We start from the raw sequence: 8,689 nt of genomic DNA, 5'->3' as shown, positions 1-8,689 counted from the left end.
GAAGGACGTTACGAATCGAACAACCCTTTGTTATTCACGAATTAAATCCCTATCGACAATAGATGTTCCTCTTTTGGAGAAATTTCCGCAAGACACATAGCTTTCGAAAAAATTCAGTAGCCTCCCATCCAGAACTTGGGCACACCCTTTAATAAAGGGAGAGTAGTGGGATAAGTGGTGAGATAAATAGGTAATTTTGGTAACTACTCACATCTCCCACTACTTCCGCTATCAACATCTCTCATTCGTCCAAGTCAAACCACAAAGATCATATAATCACAAAGATTAATTAGTCACAAAAATCAAATAGAACATTCAATTCATATATCAGGAAAAATGTTTCATGCAACAGCAAGCATTCTGGGTGATTAATACTAAAAAAGTTATTACATCTTATATTGTTGCTCTTCCAAATAAATTGGAGACATCAACATCTTACATGTACCATAGATTAAATCATTTACATCAATATGAATATCTCTAATCTCTCATAATGACTATTATGTCAAGAGCATATTCACAATATCTTCATTCATTACAATTATTCACAATTACATTTTATGTACTTAACAAAAATATAATTGGTCAACCAGTGAATAAATATCAAATATATAAATTTATTTTAATTTTCTTTTTTAGATAAAATCTATTCATTTTAACTAGTCATTTTTCTAGTCATGTTCCACAAATTAAATTATCCATAATTGATAGGATACATGCTAAAGTAGCAAACTCTAATTAAAACTTCAAGTAGACAGCTAAATAGTCACTTAGGGTAAAATTGAGTATAATCTTAAATACCTCACATAGTAGAGAAGGAAGAATTCATTATCCTACTACCTTTATTGTCACTATTGTACATATAGTATGAATCATATGTTATGATGTTATTTTCTTATAATAAAGAGTGTATGTTATTCTAAAACATCGTATAAATTTATATCTAGATATTTTCAATGCCTAATCCTGAATTCAACTCATGAATTCTTATCTAGTTTCTTATAGGTTTAATAAATGGTGTGTTCATTCACTCTAATCATTATTAATTCACAAATAATCTCATCTTGATACTGTTGGTGCAAGGAGCACTAGGTCTGACCCAGTATTTCGATGTTTGACAATACACCTAGGTCTGGTCTGTTTGATCAAGGGTTGATCTAAACAGGACCTAATATTTGAATGTGAGTGAAATCTAGTCAGGTCAATTTAACCAGAAGGCTAATAAGAAGTCCTAGTTGAAGCTAGGCAAGGAGAAGTCCTAATTAGAGACTAGACATAGAAAGTCCTAGTTGGAGGCTAGGTAGGATAAGTTCTAGTTGGAGGCTAGGCAGATGAAGTCCTGATCTAGAGGATTGGGGAAGGAAATCCTAGTTGGAGTCTAAACAGTCTTAATTGGAGGCTACACTACATGAAAAAAGCAAATAAACAACGCTTTTTGTCAAAAGTGTTGTCTATTTTTTATTTAACAATATTTTTAGTCAAAAACATTGTCTTTTAAAAATCAAAGATAACATTTTTTCAGAAAGTGTTGTCTATTAGCGGTTTTTTGGGTCAAAGATAACATTTTTTCAGAAAGTGTTGTCTATTAGTACTTTTTTGTTGGTTAAAGACAACATTTTTTTAAAAGTATTATCTTTGAGGATATTATATCGAGGATCTTTTGCGGTCCGCGTGCAATCCACGATCTGGATTTCGCCCGTCTCCTCCTCGCCTCTCCTCTTCTCCCGCCCCCTCTCTCACCTCTCCTTGCCTCTCTTCCTCTCTAGTCGCTCCGCCCAGCTTCTCCTCTCCGAATCCTGATCCCGGTGCAGTATAACACAGTCGCGTTGTCATCGATCTCTCCTATTGGATCATCCAACACGACGCCCTCATTTGAAGACGAACCCCTAACGCTCGGAACCCTCACCCGTGCAACACCTTCTTCCACACGGTCTCCCTCTTCTCCAAGGTTTGAGTTTCTTGACAGCCCTCCCCTTTTCCTTCCAAATGGAGGAGAACAAACGGTGAGGGTTTGTGCTCCATTGGCTTGATGGGTTGCGTGGTTATGTTATTTTGCTTAGATTATGACGTATCCTCGTGGTGGACGGGGAGCTGTCACCATTGAAGTCGCAGTCAAGAATTGAGCATTTCTTTTGAATGCCAGGCTCAGATTCGTCGGAGCTGCCGAAACCCGTAGAAGGTGAGGGGGGAGGAGACTGACCTTGTTTATCTCGTTCTTTATCATATTTGGCAGAAGTTATTACTTTTTTGGAGAAATAAAATTTCCTTTGTGTGAAGTGGAAACCAGAGGTTTGGTTACCTAATAAAATTTCCTTTGTATGAAGTGGAAAAAGCATTTTTTCACGTGCTTGAATATTCTGTCCTATGGAAGTCACTTTTTCTTTCTTTAGATCATTCTGCTCTTATATGGACTAGTTTTAGCATATTTATTTACCTTGTTGTCTCTTTACAATTTGTTGAAGGAGGAACAGAGCAAATCGACATTACAAGTTCTAAGGATGAACTTAAGGAGCAAGGGCAAGCAGAAACTGAAATAGATGCTTCTATTGTACAAAATATGGATTTATTAAAGGAGAAGATTAGGTACTACCTAGCTTGGCTATCATTAAAATTGCAAATATGTTAAATGATAAGAAAGAGTTTTGACAATCATCATAGTTATAGTGTTTTTTAACAGATTAAGTTTTGGATTATAAGATGTGATGAGGATGTTTTATATGCACCATTCAAATATTCAGAGTTCTTTTGCATGATTCCTCTATGTGCATTACGATGGACTCAATTAAATCTAGTAGCACAACTTTCTTCTCTTGTTCAGCATCTAGCTGTTTTGAAGGAATATGTTTTGTAGGTGTTTTGAAGTAATATGGTAATGTCTTTTGATTGCAATATGCAACTAAATTCTAGTATCACCATCTAGTTGTCATCCCACCCCACCCAACCATTATCATTATTTTTTTCTTATGGACAACATCTCTAGTTGCATGTTTTTACTCTGACCATCAATTTGTTTTTGACCATTGTATCATCACAAGAGTTACAACAAATATATCTACATGGACATGGCCTCTTCACGTCTAGGTGAGGTCTATGGATATTAAGCAATGTTTATTATGTTTTTGCAAGCAAATGTTCAATTTGGTTGCTTCTCAAATAATTTCATGGTTTTTAAACTCAATCAAGAAAGGATGGGTGATTACTGTCAATATGATGTTGTTAGGTTATAAGTGAGAAAATTACCATGATCATTTCAATTTCTTGAGTATATGAACCATTACAATATGAGATTATTCATATATATTCATTCTCATGTGTTTGAGGCCAACTTACTATGTCCATGATGGAATTCAATACTTAGTATATATTCACATTTTCATAATGATGATGAGAAGAAATCTGAGGATAATACTTTATGTAATGAAAATGGAGAACATGATGATGGAATATTACAACTAGAGCAAAACTCAGAAAAGGTACATTATTTATCTCTATGACAACTGTTATGCATATATTAGATGATCCAATTGTTGGGATCGGGCCGGTGCGTTGCGCGTGTTTATGCATTTAAAAAATGCACACAGCGAAAGAAAAATAAAATAATCTAAATTATTACAATACTCACAACCACGCATGCAAGATACAACACAGTTTGTGCGATAGCTGAGAATTAAAATTTTAGAATAATAAATTTATTCTACGTATACCTGACATATGACGCTCAACGGAAATGGTATGAACTGAACAGCTTCCTCGAAGTCTGTCTCTATCAGTGATCCATGCCAAGTTTTGTCGGGACAGCTTCTCAAGCACGAGTCGTGTTGCTGGTCGCGGTACTAGCCGTCAATCAGCAACGGTCAATACAGAAGAATATCCTAATATCGAAAACATGCAACAACACACGTTGCTTTCATTTTCGAAGTTTTCTAACCATTGCCGGTAAACTAATTTTCGTTGATCTCTCAAAGGCATGATGCCGAAACCTTTCCGGTGACAATAAGGACTTCCAAAACTTCGCACTCCGACAACAAAGCACGAGATCTGGTAGCAAACAACAGGGAGTGACAACAAACAAAAACAGGGCAACAAGTCCTTGGCCGGCGGCAGCAAGCCCTTGGTCGGCGGCAGCAAGCTACAAGCAGGCCTGATTAGTGAGGAATCGAGACTGCCAGCAAAGGGGTTTTTTCGTCGAATGGAAGAGCAAGAAACCCAACCGCAATAACATCTCCTTTGGGTTGAAACAGAGCAGTGGCTCAGGAAAGGAATAGAGTTGAATCTAGGGTTTCTCACTTCCCTCAAGAGGACCAAGCTCTATCTTGCCGGAAACTAGGGGTGTAATCAAGCCAAGCCACTCACGAGCTATTCGGATCTCGGTTCGAAAAAAAGTTCGTTCGAGTTCGTTCGATTACGTTAACGAATCGAGCTCGAGCTTGATTTCGAGCTCGAAAATATTATCGAGCCGAGCTCGAGCTTAATAGTATTTGGTTCGTGAGCTCGCGAACGTGTTCGTTAAGAGGCTCGCGAACGTGTTCGTTAAGAGGCTCGCGAACGTGTTCGTTTAAAGGCTCGCGAACGTGGTCGTTAAGAGACGTTTGTGTTCGTTTAAAGGCTCGCGAACATGTTCGTTAAGAGACATTTTGAGGTCTAATTTTTTATGTATTTAATATTTATTTATATATATTTTTAAAAATAATATTTACTCTTAATTTTAGATTAATTTAAAAATATTATTAATTGTTATTAACAATGTAATCGAACCGAGCCAAGTCAAACAATAACTTTAAATTATTCTAATTATATTTATTATTGATTTTTTAAATTATATATTTTATGTTTAAAAATTTAATCGATTCTTCTTTTTCTATATTGATCTCTTAAAAACATATGTAAAGTCGACAAAATAGTGATTATTCTGGAGATACAAGATTGGAAAAGAATTGTGGAGAGAATAAGAACAAGTTCGAGAAATTAGAACAACGGGTAGAAAACTGCGACAACACCACCTCTAAAGTTTTTATCAAAAAAAAATTTTATTCAATCAACCAAACTGGTCGTAAATGATTAAACATGCCTATAAATAGGCCGTAAATTAAAATCTTAATTTAAAAAAGTTAAAAATATATTTAAAAAAAAAATTACTAAAAAGTAAAAAATAAGTTCGAAATTACTACGAAGCACTAAACGATATCAGATAGATCTGTACGGGTTTTATCCGGTACCAAATAAATGTCTCTGAAAGTTTGATTAGCAACTGACGGTGCTTCATTCTAATATCCGAGTCAAAACTTATGATCTGTTGAAGTTCGACTTCTCGTATCGAGTCACCTCGGTATCAATATGCTCTTACAAAGGGTATTCTTTTCCTCCCTCATGGTGATCTCCTTTGTTCGTACTTTCTTACTCTTTCAGATAAGAATAGAAAAAAAAATTAAATTTTAAAATTTTAATATTTTTTATAATTTTTATTTTTTACCGATTCAAGGTGATCATCTTAAATCTTAATTAAATTAAATTATAAAATAAACAAAAAATCTGCTTAATAATAAAAAACTCCGTTTATGATTTTAATTAAATCATACGTATTAAAATCATAAAAGGGAAAATATCCCATTTAGTAACAAAAGAGAAAAAAAGGTAAAAAAACGTGAAAATCCCCATCCGTGTCACCGTCGATTGCAATTCCCATCCGCCCGCCTCAAAGAAAACAAAAAAAAGGTAATCGCGGCGATTCCCACCCATCCGCATTTACCATCCGTCGACCGTCCACCTCAAAAAACCCTAAAGAATCGCCGAGCTTCGGGAAACGCCGTCCGCCTCGCCGTCCGCCTCGCCGAGCCGCCTCAAGAATCGCCGAGCTTCGCCGCAAGCAATCCCTAATCTCCAAGCTCGAACCCATCAGTCCCGGCATTCTTCAAGCTCTTGTTGAGGTGAGAAATTTTCAAGCTTCCTTTCCTATTTCCAGTTTCCTTATCAAATAACCCAAAAAGTAAGCTTTTTTAGAGTGTTATTTGTGTTTTTAGACGTTCAGTACTTACTGCCGAAGTTATTGTATTCCTAAAGAAGTTCAGGAGTTGAATCACAAACTTGTTATTTTTAACAGCATACCGCTGTGTGCACATGGATCCCGTGTTGAGGATGTCTTTGATGATACCTATTTTGGATACCAATGTAGTGTCAAGTAGCTTCCCGTTAAATATTTCCTGCTAGCTAGTGATATGAGAATACAAATGAAGTATGAGCATCAAAGTATAGTAGCTATGATACCGATAGCTTTGGATTTTAATGGCAGCATTCTCAAGTGCATGGCTGTGCGTGCCTTACAAATATGGTCCCACATTCATCAGTCCAGACCAGAAGATGTATGCTTAGACTGTAATAATAGAGTCAGCCTTGATTTCTTTTGTGATTTCCATAATAGAGTCAACCTTTTCTCTAGTAGCAAATAAAAATTGTTTGCTTGTAAAGTGATTAATTATTTTGATGTTTAAAACTTGCTTGCTTGTAGCCTTTTTTATGCAATTTTTATATACAGGAATTTTGTATTCAATGTCAACTCCGCATTTATCAACTGAAGATTCTGCCATAAACCCTATTGTGGGAGAAATTCAACCTTTAGCAAATAATACCAATGAAATAATTCAAACCAATCTGAGGAGGAAAAATGCTGCTTTTCGATTGGCAACGCAAGTTTCCAATCCCCTAAAATTTCTGCCTAAACCTCAGACAACCAATGCCATGAGAACTAAAAGGCATGCGATCGCATTGAGAGAGAGAGAGAGGATGCACTGTAAAAAAGGTGAAATGATGCCTTCCGATTGGAAATGGAAATCGAATCGAGGACCAAATCGAAACACAACTGATACCATCAGAGGAAAGTATATTGAAATCGAACTAAATCTCGATGAGGGCAATCTAACTAAGGAACATGCGATTGCATTGATCGAGTAAAGAGACAGAGATCAGACCCGAAGGGGGAGGATGTCCTTCATTAGGGGCACGAGGGGAGTAGATGGGGACGGATTGGACTTGCCCGGAGATTAGGGCAAGGCGGTGAGTTACGCGCTCCAAGATCTTTCGCCGGCGAGCATCCCGCGCGTTGTATCTCCTCCTCTTCCTCGAGCTCTGGTCCTCCTTTTGATCGGGGAGTGAAGGAGGAGAAGGTGCGCCTTGGCCGCCGCCGCCGACGCCGGGGAATAAGCTTCGCCGCTAATTTTACATTAATCGTTGACCATCACATGAACCAGAAATTTCCATTTTTTTTTTTTTAAATCATGAATGCTTTTTCGTGATGATTTTTTTTCCTTTAATTCCCAAAAAAAACAAACAATTTGTAATATAAAATACAATTTTATCATTAAAAATAAAAAATAAATTCTCAAATAGCACATCTAAAGCTTTCGAATATCCACAATGCGCACTTATACCTCCTGTTGTCCGTTGGCTATTCTTTTCTCTCCCATTTAATGAATTTTTTTTTATTCGGAGGTCAAATAATCATTCATCTCTTCTCTTTCTTTTTAAACTAAATTAATCATTAAAAACATGATAATCTTCTAAATTTATCTATTTTTAATTTTAATTTTAATTTTAAAATTTTAATAAAAAATTAATAAAAATAATTTTTTTAATTTCTAATTATAAAAGACTAAAAAAATAAAATAAATTTAATAAAGTTAATTTTATTAATAAAAATGAAATAAAAATATCTTTCAACATCATAATTTAATTTTAATTTAATCAACATGGCTATGGTGCTTATTTTCAAATACCAACACTATAACTAAAATATCAATACCATAACTTAAACATTAGCATCATTGTCGTGCTGATTTTTTTAATACTAAAGAATGACATATTTGGACTCCGGAGTATTATAGAAATTCACAGGAGTTGGAATGGATTCAATTGGAGTTATCTAAGTCCATCACTTAGTTTTGATTGAAACACATTGAATTAATAGAAGTTAACTTAAAGGTATTTGAATTTCTAAAAAGTTAATTAACATGTAATAGAAGAGGATAGTATAGTGAAGATATTTATGATGTACATGTCTGGTTTGACATCTCTATAATAAATTATGTGTATGTGTTAATTATTTTAAAGTTATAAAATTTGAAAACCTTCTAATCACTATTGTTAATGACTTCAAGTTGATATTTCTAGATACATATAGATTTTGATATACTTCAGAAATCTATAGCGCTTGGAATGGATCCGATCAGAACTTTTTAGGTCCATTAATGGATTTTGGCTTCAACTTATTATAGGGATGTCAAAATCAGATATGGACAGCATAAATACTTTTACTACACTAGTCTCTTCCATTATATGTTAACTCAAAAATCTAAATCATCCAAGTGAACAATAAATTTCGATCAAAACTTATTGTCTATTGAGCCTTAGAGAGCTAAAATTGAGCTCATTCAAACTTTTGTGAATTTGCTCCGTAATCCAAATATATTCTTCTTTACTATTTTTAAAAAAATTAATATCACAGTTCTTTATCATTTTTAAAAAATTAGCACCACTATAGTACTGATGATGTTAATGTTTAAGTTGTAGCATTAGTTTTTAAAAATCAATATAACAACGGTATTGGTTAAATTAAAATTAAACCGCATCAAAATAATTTTTTATTTTATTATTTTTATAAATAAAAATTAGCTCTTTATAAATTTTATTTTGTTATTCT

The 8,689-nt window shown here is 34.6% G+C and overlaps 1 long non-coding RNA gene across 1 annotated transcript; it reads left to right on the top strand.

Annotated features, from left to right (window-relative positions):
- Window positions 1-1,691: 1,691 nt before the first annotated feature.
- Window positions 1,692-2,595, top strand: LOC141828866 (uncharacterized). The gene is made up of 3 exons (XR_012601845.1): window positions 1,692-1,948; window positions 2,061-2,179; window positions 2,463-2,595. It is a non-coding gene; the product is annotated as an uncharacterized LOC141828866 (long non-coding RNA).
- The last annotated feature ends 6,094 nt before the right edge of the window (window positions 2,596-8,689 follow it).

The sequence above is a fragment of the Curcuma longa genome, chromosome 5 (genome assembly GCF_044706935.1).
Source record: "Curcuma longa cultivar G26 ecotype Majalengka, Jawa Barat chromosome 5, ITB_CL_G26_1.1, whole genome shotgun sequence".
In the NCBI taxonomy this organism is placed as follows: Eukaryota; Viridiplantae; Streptophyta; class Magnoliopsida; order Zingiberales; family Zingiberaceae; genus Curcuma; species Curcuma longa.
The sequence above is the reverse complement of the archived record's forward strand: the minus strand, read 5'-3'. Positions and strand labels throughout refer to the sequence as shown.